The following is a 13,477-nucleotide window of genomic DNA, read 5'->3' as shown; positions in this document are numbered from 1 at the left end:
GGGCCTGATGTGCATTTGTGTCTTCTGTGCACATCTTCAGAAGCCACGAGCTGTGAGTCTGACCACGGCCACGCTCTGACCTAACGTTTAACCTCTATTTCCTCTTCTGCGACATGACAAAAACACTATTTTCTCTTCCGTCCTCTTGAGGATGCTGGGCTAACACTCAGGCCACAGGGGATATAAGCCTGCTCAGGTACAAGGAGCTGACCCCAGAAATGAGACGCCCTTGAGCGGTAGGAATGCCAACAAGAAGGGATTCGGCTCGGCGGTTTTGGACCATGGGTTTACCCAGCCTCGGCTTAGTGATCTGTATGACGCTATATCATCACTCCGTGGGGTTTTGTGAGGTCACTCAGTTCCACATCTGTGTCACAGGAAAATATGGTCAATTAGAAAGCATGCACTATTAGCTCCATGGTGGTGGTCTTCCATCAAAGCTGGGTGGGGGCCCAGTGTTTTCATACAACGACCCAATCCATGAGCAGTGGGGTTGATCCCCTGCAGGACTCAGGATCTGAGTCAAGGTAAATTCATCATGGCCTCCAGGACATGCCAAGGGCCCTCTCCTTCTCCCCAGCTTCTGGACCCTCCTGGCTCTGGTCAGTGACAGGTGTGCCTGGAAAGAGGACTCCCAGACATTCTTGGTGATGGAACAGAGTTGCAGGACCCACTTGGCTTCTGATTAGAACACTGATGGACCCGCTCCCTTGAACTTTTCCCAAAGCCAAGCTGTCTACCTCCTTAGACTTGCCCAACTCCCTTGGGCCCCAAGTCTCTGATGCTTCTGGCAAAATCGTGTCTCACATTCTCCCCACGCCACATCCGTGTTGAGCTGTCCTGGTTCATGGTGGCTGTTTCCAAGTTACCTGATTCTGCCATCCATGAAGAGTCTTGTCATTGAAAATCATAGGGTCTGGTTGGAGGGGAAATTGTCAGTTCAAATGCGAAATAGGTCCTGTCTTTGGAAAGCAGGGGTCTCAGAGGTCAGAGAGAGAAATGCATTCATCTTCTTCTGCCCAGGGAAAAATTAGGATCAGCACCTAGGGTCTTGCTTTTCTGAGGGTTTCTGTATCGATCAAGGTTCTCAACAGAAGCAGACTGTGGTGGTTAGTTTTATGTGTGAATGTGGCTGGACCTCAGGGTGCCCAGATATTTCAGCCAATAGGCCCCTGGGTGTGTCTGTGTGAGATGAGCATTGCATCAGTGGACCGAGTAAAGCAGATGACCTCCCCAGTGTGGGTGGTCCGCAGGCAAGCCGGCAATCCTTCCCTGGCCTAAGGAGAACAGATACATGGAAAGATCTATGTCTGCCTATAGGAGAGACAAAAACAGAGAAAGTGAGAAAGAGATTTACTTTAAGGAAATGAGTCTTATAACTGGAGGTCAGCAAGTCTGAAATCTGCAGGGTTGACTAGCAGGCTGAGGCCCAGGGACGCGGTGATGCTGCATTTTGAGTGTGAACACTATCCGGACACACAGAATTCCCACTTCGTCAGAGGAGGTCAGTCTGTTTCCTCTTAAAGCCTTCAACTGATCCGACGAGGCCCACCTAACCCATTACGGCGGCCACCTGATTGACCTGAAGTCTGTTGATTGAAATGTTAATCCGAAAGAAATACACACAGCAACATGTTGACTCGTGTGTGACCACGGATCCGGATACCACGGTACTGCCAAGTGGACCACGTAACGCTTACTGTCACATGGCAACAATGCAAAGAGGACTCTTTCGAGAGCTCCCAATCGAGGAGCTGAGCTTCTTTCTCCCTTCGTGCAACAGACCTTGTGGCTCATCTTACTGTAAAGAAGGGCACAAGGGTGGTCAGTTTGCTGCATTTTGGTTTTTGCGCTAATGTTTGTGTGGACGTATCTTCTCCTTTCTTTCCCCCCGAGTTTTATTGAGATATAATTGACATATAGCTTTTCAAGAGCTGCAGTGGGACAACATCATAATACAGCATGGGGTATATGGATATGGGAACATTCAAAAGGAAATGAAGAAGCTTTGTTTGAATCCATAAACCCAGTTTTGTGTTATTAAGTTTTAGGAGGGGATAAGGAAGAACACCCCGGACGGTTTACATGGTGAACCAAAGAATTACAACCACTTCACTGGCAAACTTGTCCTCTTGCGTTTTCTTGATCTGATAACCCTCGGAGCTTTGTCACTAGAAACCTAAGTGACATCTTTCACTACGTGTGCAAAGACTTATCAGATGCATCAGGACAGGGTAGCTCAAACTTTCAATTCTCTTCCATGGGGTGAATGTTCTGAAATCCAGCAAGTGGGTAGCATGCGTGTCATGGAGACCCCAAAGATGAAGAGAGCCCCACTGTGGGATCCTTGGCCTGATCTTCACAGAAAGATAAAAATCTGTTTCTCATGATCTTCTAAGTTTCACAACCCTCAGCCCAATGGCCTCTACACCACCCAGGAAACCCAGCCCTTCTCCGGCCTCCAGAAGCCCGTGCAGTTCATGGTGGGAGGCAGGGCATGGGGTTCTGCATCTGTAGGGCCACATGCCTCCCTGACTAGCAGCCGACAGCAGAGCAAAAGGTTGCGTGTGCATGGGCAGCTGTATGTAACTTGTTAAGTTGAGAGCTCACAGAACAACAAGGGACCTGGTTAGAGAGGTCCCAGGGCTATTTGTGACTGCAACAAGGTTTCCCATGTAGATACAGGATTGAATTATTATGGGCTGAATTCCATCCCTGCAAAACTCCCCTATTGGAGACCTCACCCCAAGACCTCAGATTATGACTTGAAGTGGAAATAGGATTTTTGCAGACGTAGTTAGGCAAAATGAAGTCACCTTGGAGTAGGGTGGGCCCCTACTCCAATATGACTGTGGTCCTTAAAAAAGGAAGAAATTTGGACACACACACACACACACTCACAGAAGGACAACCACATCAAGATACAGGAAGAAGACGGGGTCTATGCACCAAGGAGGGGCACCAGCCTCAGCCCTGCCTGGATCTCAGACTCCCAGCCTCTAGGATTGGGAGACATAAATATCTATCTATTATTCTGTGAGAAAAGAAATTTGCAGACTCAGGTACTCTGTTATAGCAACCATAGGAAACCCATACCGTCAACAGTTGGGACAATTTCTTACACAGCATTAGGACTCCAACCATTGTGGTTTTCTTCTCTGCTTCCTGCCCTAACCTGCTATTTCTCAGAAATGGAGATCAATCCCACAGAGGAGAGAACAACACCATTGCCTGGTCAAGGGTGGCTTGTCTCCACTGCAACCCTGGCTGGCCTCTGTACTCAAGTGTGGTCTGTGGATGACCACAGGAGGGACTCTTTATATCCATGACCACCTCGAGCTGGAGCTTTGTCTGGAACAGATGGATGGACGTGCACAGCCCCATGGTGGTCTCTCTCCCATCAACTATCTAAGCAGGTACCCTGTGGGTCAGAAGCCATGAGAAAAAATATATGGACGGGCCTTGGCTTCAGGCCACTCCACATTTCTCTGTCTCAACTCTGGACCCCACAGGCATACGGATCATCTCTGCAGAGTCACCAAACAGAACCAGGCCTCACATGTTTCAGAGTATTGGATGCATTCCTGATGCTACTCTCTGAACTCAAAATAATTGAGCTGGAAATAATAACAAACAGCTGACCAGAGATTCATTCACCGCTGGACCCTTCCAAATAACCCATGGGCCAAAGATGGCGATGAAAACAGAAAAGACTTTGAATGAATAATGTTGCTGGAAGACACGGCCTCAGAAATGCCCATGTCCTCTCTCCCAAATGCGCACACCCTAATCCCCATGGGCTAAGCAGAATAATGCAGGTGCTTCCAGAATCCAGAAAAGACAAGCAAACAGATTTTCCCCTAGCGTCGCCACAAGGAGCCAGCTTGGCCACTATTTTGACTTTTAACTGGGAAAACTGATTTGGGGGCTCTGGCCACCTGGGGGGTAAGAAAGCAGATCTCCGTTGTCTAAAGCTTGTCGTGCTTTGTCACAGTAGGACGCTCACGCAAACGATAATTAGGACACAACGCCTCAAAGTACGTAAGAGGAGACCAAAGTGGTGAAAACAGGCAAATTCATAGCCTTGAATCCACGGATGCAACAAGAAAAAAAACTGCATGCCCACGGCCCAAGAGTCCATCTTAAGCATCTAGAAAGAGCTAGCTGAAACCAAAGTAAGGTAGAAGTAAGGAAACGATGAAATTAAGAGATCAGTAGAACAGAGGGGGAAAATGTACAGGGGTGGGGTGGGGGAGGAAAATGTGCAGAGCTTATCCTTATGCCTGTGGGATCCAGAGTTTAGGTTCCCACCATAGGGTTGTTCTTAGGGTTGAATACGACACACCAGCTGAAGGCCGGCTGGTTGGAAATGCCCGGTAAACACCCACAATTTACAACCCGACGCTCCCAAGCAAGTGACGCCTTGCTTTGTGGAAACACCCTCGGAAAGTAACATGCGTTTGTCACTAACAGCATTGCTGTGACATATCTGCCTCCTGTCTGTACCCCCTCTCCACCAGGAAGAGAAAAAACACAAACAACTCTCGAACCATCGGTGAGATCCAAGCCCAACAGTTCATTTTCTTGGTTAATCAACTGCTTAGTGTATTTGTGCTTTCACCCTGCTTAGTACGGTAATGACTTCAAGGCACCCAACTTTGTTGTAAATAGGAAAGCTAGTTTGGGGCAGTTGTTGGTGGAACTGCACCCACCATCTGTGGGGACAGGAGTCGGGAGGTTGGCGGTGGGCACAGTCCCTGTAAGATGCTTCCCCCTCTCCCAGCAGAAACCGTTTCTTGCAGGGATGGAAGTGAGTGTTGGGTTCTCACAGAGACACTAAAGCCGGGAGCACAGCCTTGTCACCTCCTGTGACCCAGATTCCCTTCTTAGAAAAGCAGAGAGATCCTGCCTCCTCACCAAGCTGTTGAACGTTTCGGGCGCCCATTTACCATCACCTACAAATCAAAAGTGCTTTCACTGAGAACTAATTTTGCACACTGCCCCCTCCCCCTAAGTCCCAGGTGACCTCTCCCTCTCCATGCGTGAAGACTGAGAGCAGTAGAGGTCCTTCAGACTGAGATGCCCAATGCACCAGAGACTGCCCAGAGGCAGAGGAGGGTCCCTGCACACACTTAATTTAAAAAAAATCCACGTGTGACCACGGAGATAAGGTTGTTTCTTTTCCAGTCAACGTTCAACTCAAATGCAAGTTCAAGAAAGTTCTAGAATTCTGGGTGAACAAGAGAAAGCAAGCCCTCCTCCAGGATAGATCCTACTACGACTGATGTCCCCAGTGACCCCAAAGGAGGTGCTCACCTTCTTAATAGTCAACCCCGGATATCATAATCCTGAAGGGTCCCGTGTCACCCACCTGGTCGCCCCTGTGTCGACGGCCGGGGAGGTGACTCACTCACAAAGCAGGTGCACGGGGCCCATGCAGGGGAACGTCTGAATTCCCTGGAGCAAAGACAATGTTCACATGTCCGGTTTGTCATGCCCCAAGGACGCTAGAGTTGCCCGTCGGACCCATGGAGACTTTTCAACATGGCGGGATCACCTCCTACTAGTTTCAAGATTCATGGGCGGGAATCCCACGGATGAAACCGTTGCACCATCTCCTCCGAATCGGCTACTCCGTGAGTTCGCGAGCCCTCGCTGGAACCGAATCAGAGCCTATCGGCTTGGGGGACACTGAGCCCTCGTCCTGGGGGAGCTTGCAAGATGTGTGTTGAATTCAATGCCTACTGAAAGCGAAAATGAGAGAATACGTGTTTCTTTCGGTGCACGAATGTTCTGTTTTCTTCAACGTGTGGGAAGATCCTGACCACAGTCCACCTCATTCGGGAAGTCGTGTCCCATACATTTTTTTCCCCCACTGTTAGGTGTATCAAGGCGTGCGATAGAGTCATGTTTCTTGCACCGATGTGACCACAATGACTCCGAACAAGCCTTTCGGCGCCGAGGGCCCGACGGACGGGAAGTGAAACACACGTGTGCGTTACAGCGCACACACCTATTTTGGTGGTCGTGACTTGGACGCGATCGCAGACCGAAGAGTTTCGAGCACGTCCCTGAGACGCTCAGAATCTGCAAAAACGGTGATAACAAAATGGCAGTTTGAGGAGAGAGAGAGACAGAGAGACAGAGAGAGAAAAAAATCGTGTGACATTGCCCAGTCTTCCAAGAGTCCGTTCATCGGTCGGTGACAGGCATGATACGGTATGTAACGTTGATACCGTCCAAGACGCCTTCAGAACGGTCGCCTCGCCGTCGCGTTCTTAAACAGCCACGTTCGCGGTGGGAACGGAGTGGTTTGCATCTGTTAAAATTGGCGGCGTTGGCTGCTAACGTCCATATAGCTTTAGGCTGCGCAGACGAAGACACTGGTGGTCATTTCCTGGGGCAGCCACAACCGAGGACTACACACGGGTGACCGAAAACAATAGAAATTCTCCCAAGTCTAGGCCAGAAGTCTGAGATCCAGGCGGGGCAGGGATGCTGAGATCCAGGCGGGGCAGGGCCAGGAGAGGGAGGGTCGTTCCTGCCTGTTCCAGCTTCTGGGGCTCCAGGTGTCGTCGGGCTGGTGGCTGTGTCCCGCCCGTCTCTGCCTCCATCCTCACGTGGCTTCTCCTCTGTCTGTCTCTTGTCCTCCAAATCTTACAAGGACCCCGTCCCTGGATGTAGAAGGACAACCTCATCCAGGATGAGGTCAGATCCTTCATTTAATCACATCTGCAAAGACCCAGCTCCCCCCAAGAAAGCCCCATTCCCAGGCTCCGGGGGTCAGGATGAGGACATATCCTTTTGGGGTCACGTTTCCTGTCTGCCTCTCCCCACACCGTGGCAGGCCGCAAAGCAGGGTTTGCTGGCTCGGTGGAGGCGGTCAGCGTGGTCTCGTTCCTTTACGGCCAGGGGCGGGGAGGGGTAAAGGGCCGGTTGGGGACAAGAGGCAGGCAGAACAGCAGGCACAGAGCCCTCCGCAGGGCACACTGGGGGGGAAATGTGCCCCTGAAGGTGAGCGCAAAGAGGAAGCAGCCCCAGGTGGGGCCAGTCCCCGGCCAATTGTCAGAAACCCCAACGCCGAGTTTGCTGTGCGGGAGGAAGGGCAGCCGAGCTCAGAGCAGTAGACAACAGGGAGGCATAAACCCACTCCCTTTGCAGTCTGCCCTTGGGGACACCGTTGCAGCCACCACAACCCTAGACAGAGCTGGACATCCAAACACGGACGGGAAAGCCAAACAGAAACATGGACAAAGGTCTGAACGTCCCTCCCACGGACGCTGCTGATGTCCTCGGGGCTCCCACATCTCCGCCTCCTGCCGTCTGGTCCCGGGAATCACCGTGCAAACCGCCCTCCCACCAGGCGTGCGAGCAGAGGAGGCCCCCGGAACTCAGCCGGCTCCAGGACACACACCCTCAGCCATGCCGGGGCCCTGCCCAGCCCCGGGGCCCGTGAAAAGGTCAGGGTTGAAAATCCCCACCTCCCACAGGACAGAACCGAGACTTTGGCCTCAGGGCAGAGGGGGCAGGAAACCTGGCACCGCGCCCGGCTGTGCACAGGGGTCACTTCCCTCCTGGTACAAGTGTGTGTGCCTGTGGGTCTCCAGCATCCCGCTCACGGGGGTGTCCAGCTCGGCGAGCTGCTGCGGGGGACTCTCCCGGGAAGCCCCCGGGGTCCCCACTAACCGGGCCTGTCGGTGGTCACAGCTCGGAACCCACGCTGGCCCCTCGGAGGACCAGACTCTGGGGTGTGGAGGTCGGTGGTGACGCTGCTCTTGGAAGCCAGCGCTGGGCGACACCGGCTCACGTCACTGTAGCCTCAGCGGCCCCCCGGCACCCTGCTTTGATCTGGGAACTCCAAGCTGCTCCTAACCCTAAAAAAGAAAAAAAAAGCATGCCTGCCATTTAGGGTTTTTTCCGTCCTGCATGCAAGGACTGGCCACTGGCGAACCCAGGATCCCCGTCCCCCCGGAGGACATCGCTCAGTACAGAAGACCCGTGCCGGCAGAGTCCTGTTATCAGACCGCCCACGGCAACCCCAAGATGACTCCGCAGTGACCCCGTCCCCTCACCCCCGGGGGAAATAGCTGTGCTATTTTATGGAGCTTTTATCTGAACTTATTTTATATATTTTCTTCTTTGATTTGTGTGTATGGGGTAAGAAGGCTTCGTAGGGAAACCTGCCTTCTCAGCCGACCTCTACACGCACCATGACATCCTGCTGTGTATAAGCTCGATGCTGCTCCCTAAATCTTTTTTTTTTTTAATGTTTAAAGATTATTTGTTTGGGAGAGAGAGAGAGAGAGAGAGAGAGGGGGAGAGAGAGCTCTAGCAGGGGGAGCTGGAGAGGGAGAAGCAGACTCTCCTCCGAGCAGGGAGCCCACGCGGGACTCAATCTCAGGACCTGATCCCAAAGCTGATGCTTCAGCGACGGAGCCACCCGGGCGTCCCTCAGGGACGTTTTCATCTTGCAAAGCTGGAAGTCTGTCCCCATGAGACACTCACCCCGGGTCCTCCCCGCCGAGCCCCGGGCACCCACCACCTGTGCGTCTGATGGCTCTGGGGTCCCGGTGTAGGATTTTTCTTCCGGCATCTGACTGATGTCACCGAGCTCCGTGTCCTCGAGCTCCGTTCACGTCCACACGGGTGCCGCCGTCCTGCATTGTCAAGCCTCCGTGTGCAGGAACCTCGTTCTGCTCATCACGTGCCCGAGCGATTGCACAGAGCTGTGCTGAGATGCGGCGATTCCCAAAAGGAGCGAGGGCAGGACCTCGAAGGCGTGTGGGCTCCCCCGCGACCACAGCAGCGTTAGGACCCGTTGCCAAGACGGCAACACAAGCCAAGTGATGACTGGGGAGGAGTCCATGCAGGGCTGGGCCATCCCTGGGCTCTTGGCACAGGACCGTGAGCCCCATCTCTGGTCCTACAAAGTCGAGGGAATCTACATTCCCTGGTCCCAAGTCCAGGCCGGGGGGAAACGGTGGCTGGTTCTCCCCGGCTCGGCTCAAACGCTCCTAAGCTCGGTGTCCTTCCTGCTTCTCCCTATGACCCCAAGACGCTCGCACCCTATCACAGCTCTGCTTAGTTCCTGCTGCTCCCCGGGTCCTACCTGCCTATTTTCCCCTCATCGTCCTCACGGTAGCCTCTCAAAAGCCTCACCAGACCCAGGAGGTGTCCAGCTTTGGGAGACATGCCTGAGCTCAGTCCTGCACCCTCTCTCTCTGCTGCACACCCCACCCCACCATGCACACTCACCACCCACCATCACGGACGCGTATCCGACCCAGCGGTGGGGGTCCAGAAATGAATTCTGCAAGCCCCCCGCCCCGAGGAAGGCAGACCCCCGTCCCACCCCCAAACAGGTCCACGTCTGAATCCTCAGACCCTGGGCTTCCGTCCTGTTGGCTTTGCAGACAGGAGGTTGGGGTTTGCCGACGGCGTGAAGGCTGGTCATCGGCAAAGCGCAATGGAGGTGGGCGGGTGACCCAGGGCTGTCCTGTTGGGGTTGGGTCCAAGGCAGGAAGGTCCCTCGGCGTGCAAGACAGCAGCAGGGTAGAGGACTTCGGGCAGGAGACACGAGGGTGCGCAGCAGGCTTTGCAGATGGGGGGAAAGAGCCCAAGCTAAAGGACACGGAGCTGCAGGAGCTGGGTCGGGCCACGGCGTCCCCGCGGGGAACTAGTCCCGCACACACGTCTCTCCCAGCCGGATTTCCCCGTGCGTTTGGCGACGGGAACGCCAGACTCAGAAACTAGGACATGGTAAATAATCGCCGTCCATCCCTGGGGCGGGGGGTCTCCAGGGGCTTTGTTCTTAAAATGCTAATAGGGCAAAGCTTCCGGGGAAGCCGTGATCAGGGGTTCAGTCCGCGTGGCATGAAATGCGTCCTGTGGCTTCATGCACGAGGCCTCAGGCCGCCGCTCGCGGGACATCCGGAGCTGAAGGGCCGTCCTCCTAGCCTGTTCCTCTGCAGAATGGCAGCGGAAGAAGGCCCCAGGAGGAGGGTTCTGGGGCCGTGGGAAGGGCTGGAAGAGGGGAGGAAACAAGCCTTCGGAGGGAGCAGCACCAGCCATCAGGATGTATCCTTCTAGGGGGCTGCAGCCCAGGTGGGGGCCCTCTTGGGGGACTCCCCTAACCAAAGCTGCAGAATCCTTTCCCGTGGCTCTGCCTACCCTCCAGCATCACAAGTCAACGTGCAGCCGAGCCACGGAGCCAGAATGCAAGGCCCGCCGCCCCGGCAATGGTTTTCAGGGATCTGCAGGGTGGACGGCCAGATTGCCAGCGCGAGTCTTTCCGTCCGTGCGTCCGTCATGTGCTTCTGAGGTACCTAGAGTGGCCTGTACCCGGCGTGCTTCTGTTTAAAACCCCAGTCGGTTCCTCTGTTGTCCCCAACCTGCCTCCTGGGAAGGGAACGTAACGGTGTGCTCAGGGATGGCACCACGTACACCCCATGCGGGGCAACGTTAGCTACAGGCATTTATTGATCCCGGAGCTCAAGGCTGGGAGTGTGAGATCCAGGCAGGGCTGAGTCTGGGGGTCTGAGATCCAGGCAGGGCTGAGGCTGGGGGTCTGAGATCCAGGCAGGGCTGAGGCTGGCCGTATGAGATCCAGGCAGGGCTGAGGCTGGCAGTATGAGATCCAGGCAGGGCTGAGGCTGGCCGTATGAGATCCACGCAGGGCTGAAGCTGGCGGTATGAGATCCAGGCAGGGCTGAGGCTGGCAGTATGAGATCCAGGCAGGGCTGAGGCTGGGGGTCTGAGATCCAGGCAGGGCTGAGGCTGGCCGTATGACATCCAGGCAGGGCTGAGGCTGGCAGTATGAGATCCAGGCAAGGCTGAGGCTGGGGGTCTGAGATCCAGGCAGGGCTGAGGCTGGCCGTATGAGATCCAGGCAGGGCTGAGGCTGGCAGTATGAGATCCAGGCAAGGCTGAGGCTGGGGGTCTGAGATCCAGGCAGGGCTGAGGCTGGCCGTATGAGATCCACGCAGGGCTGAAGCTGGCGGTATGAGATCCAGGCAGGGCTGAGGCTGGCAGTATGAGATCCAGGCAGGGCTGAGGCTGGGGGTCTGAGATCCAGGCAGGGCTGAGGCTGGCCGTATGACATCCAGGCAGGGCTGAGGCTGGCAGTATGAGATCCAGGCAAGGCTGAGGCTGGCAGTATGAGATCCAGGCAGGGCTGAGGCTGGGGGTCTGAGATCCAGGCAGGGCCGAGGCTGGGGGTCTGAGCGCCAGGCAGGGCCGAGTCTGGGGGTCTGAGATCCAGGCAGGGCCGAGTCTGGGGGTCTGAGATCCAGGCAGGGCCGAGGCTGGGGGTCTGAGATCCAGGCAGGGCTGAGGCTGGGGGTCTGAGATCCAGGCAGGGCTGAGGCTGGGGGTCTGAGATCCAGGTAGGGCTGAGGCTGGGGGTCTGAGATCCAGGCAGGGCTGACTCTGGGGGTCTGAGATCCAGGCAGGGCCGAGTCTGGGAGGCTGAGATCAAGGTAGGGCTGAGTCTGGGGGTCTGAAATCCAGGCAGGACTGAGTCTGGGGGTCTGAGATCCAGGCAGGGCTGAGGCTGGGGGTCTGAGATCCAGGCAGGGCTGAGTCTGAGAAGCTGAGATCCAGGCTTTACCTCCTTAAAAACCCCGCGTGCAAATACACTGACATTCTGAGTTCCTGGGGGTAAGGGTTTGAATGTGTGAGGTTGGGGTTGGGGGCGGGGGGGGGGGGCACACAATTCAGCTCATAATGGGAAAAAACTCAGAAAACGGACCATAGTCCAGCGGCTTCCTTGGCATTAACGAGCGTCATTCGGATCGGGACTGTGCGTTCGATCATTACCGAGAACGGCTGTTTACAGAGTAAAACCAAACGGTCTAAAATGTATCCAGAGGAAACCACACGGCAACGTGTCCCCCGTCCTCACCACCAACTCAGCCTCCGCACGTCGGGCCCTGACTACGTTCCGGCAAAGCTTTTTTTTGTTTGTTTTTTAATAAATACCCTTTTTTTTTTTTTAATGTAGACTTGAAAAAAAAAAATCTGTGAAATCCCCGGCACGGAGGGACGGCGCCCTGCCCCCGCCCGGCCCCGGAGCCCGCTGCGAAAAAGAGGAACCTTTCACAACCTTTGTGTGTTTAATTAAATCTGCAGATGACGGCTTGCCGTTATGGGCAGGCGGCTGGGTCCCCTGGGGGGCCGGGGACCGTGTCGACTTTGCTGGGGGGCGGGTGTCGCGGACGGACCGCCACGGGGTCCTTTCTCTGAAGGGACCGCCGCCCGTGCACCAGTGTAAGGGTCCCCACCGCACGCCGGTCAGAGCAGCTCCGCGGGGACAGCTCGCCCAGGACCGTCGCTGTAAGTCACGGGACCCGAGGAGGGGGGCACGCAAGCCTGGGTCACGCCGAGGGCCGCCCCCCCGTTCCCCAGGGAGGCAGGGCAAATCCCGGGCGAGGGGATGCAGCCGTCCACCTAAAGATGCTGCTGGGTCGCGGGGCTGGTGGTCAGCTCCCTTGGGGGCGTGTGCTGCGAGAACCTTGGCCGCCCCCGTGTCCTACCCTCGATTTATGGGGTGCACGGGGGGAACGCAGAGCCTGCCGCAGGGTCCCAGGCCTCGGGTGGAGGGCCCGCGGGTGTCAGGGCTCCACGGACACCCCTCGTCTTTGCACGTCTCGGGACATGCAAACCAGACAATGGCTCAGTGTCCCGTGGGTTTTAATGCAACTCCCCTCGCCGGCGCCCCGCGTCCCTCCGCCGGCCGGTGTGGTCTAGCCGGGTTGCCGAGACCGCTCCGTCCCTCCCGACACGCGAGCTCGCTGTCTCATCCCAGCGTTTCTGGGATGAGACGTTGGAGCTGCACACCTGCCTTCGGTGCTTTCTTTTTCTTTTCTTTTTTTGGTTACGGTTTCACAGGGGTGGGGGCCCATTGTTCTTGGTTGGTCCGCGTTGTCGTTGGCACGGACGGAGGGCTGACGGCCACGCGGGCCCCTGTCACCAGGGTTCCGTGCAGGGACTCGGTGACCTCCGACAAGGCAGGCGGTGTTGCGTCGGGCTACCGTGGAATGACTGTGTGTCGGCCGAGGCAGCAGCCGCGGTGTCCCCGGCTCGAATCTGCCTCCTCTGCCATTCTGTCCCCCAACGGGGTGCACGCCGGCTGGGTGAGGAACAGCTCTTGGGGTGGCACACAACAGACACTGGACTCAAGGTGGAAATTGTCTAACTGGGTAGTTACGGATTTCAGGACAGCTTCAGGCACGGCTGGATCCAGGAGTGTAAATGTTGTCAGCTCCTGCTCTCTCTCTCCCGTCCACTGTTCTAGCTCCGCCTTCCTCTGCCCCCCCCACCCCTCAACTGTGGGTTTAGGGTCTCTGGAAGAAGTCTGCTCGCCCTGTGTGCAAGGAAAGAGATGCCCTGGCAGCCTGAACCCCCTCTTTGGAAAGCAGAACTCAGAGGGACTAGCCTGTCTGGATGGTTGTGTTGCTCATACCAGGGTCAGATGAGG

General features: G+C 55.7%; 1 protein-coding gene across 3 annotated transcripts in view; it reads left to right on the top strand.

Annotated features, from left to right (window-relative positions):
- P2RY8 (P2Y receptor family member 8) overlaps positions 1–13,477 on the top strand; it is a 43,653-nt gene that overhangs the window by 8,828 nt on the left and 21,348 nt on the right. The window contains exon 1 of one of the 3 annotated variants that reach the window (XM_032331733.1): positions 11,377–12,333. The exons of the other annotated variants lie outside the window; for them this stretch is intronic. The gene's annotated coding sequence lies outside the window, so the exon portion shown is untranslated. Of the gene's footprint in view, positions 1–11,376; positions 12,334–13,477 lie in introns of those variants that run through there. 3 annotated transcript variants of the gene reach the window in all.

This window comes from Mustela erminea, chromosome X, assembly GCF_009829155.1.
Source record: "Mustela erminea isolate mMusErm1 chromosome X, mMusErm1.Pri, whole genome shotgun sequence".
Taxonomy (NCBI): Eukaryota; Metazoa; Chordata; class Mammalia; order Carnivora; family Mustelidae; genus Mustela; species Mustela erminea.
The sequence above is the reverse complement of the archived record's forward strand: the minus strand, read 5'-3'. Positions and strand labels throughout refer to the sequence as shown.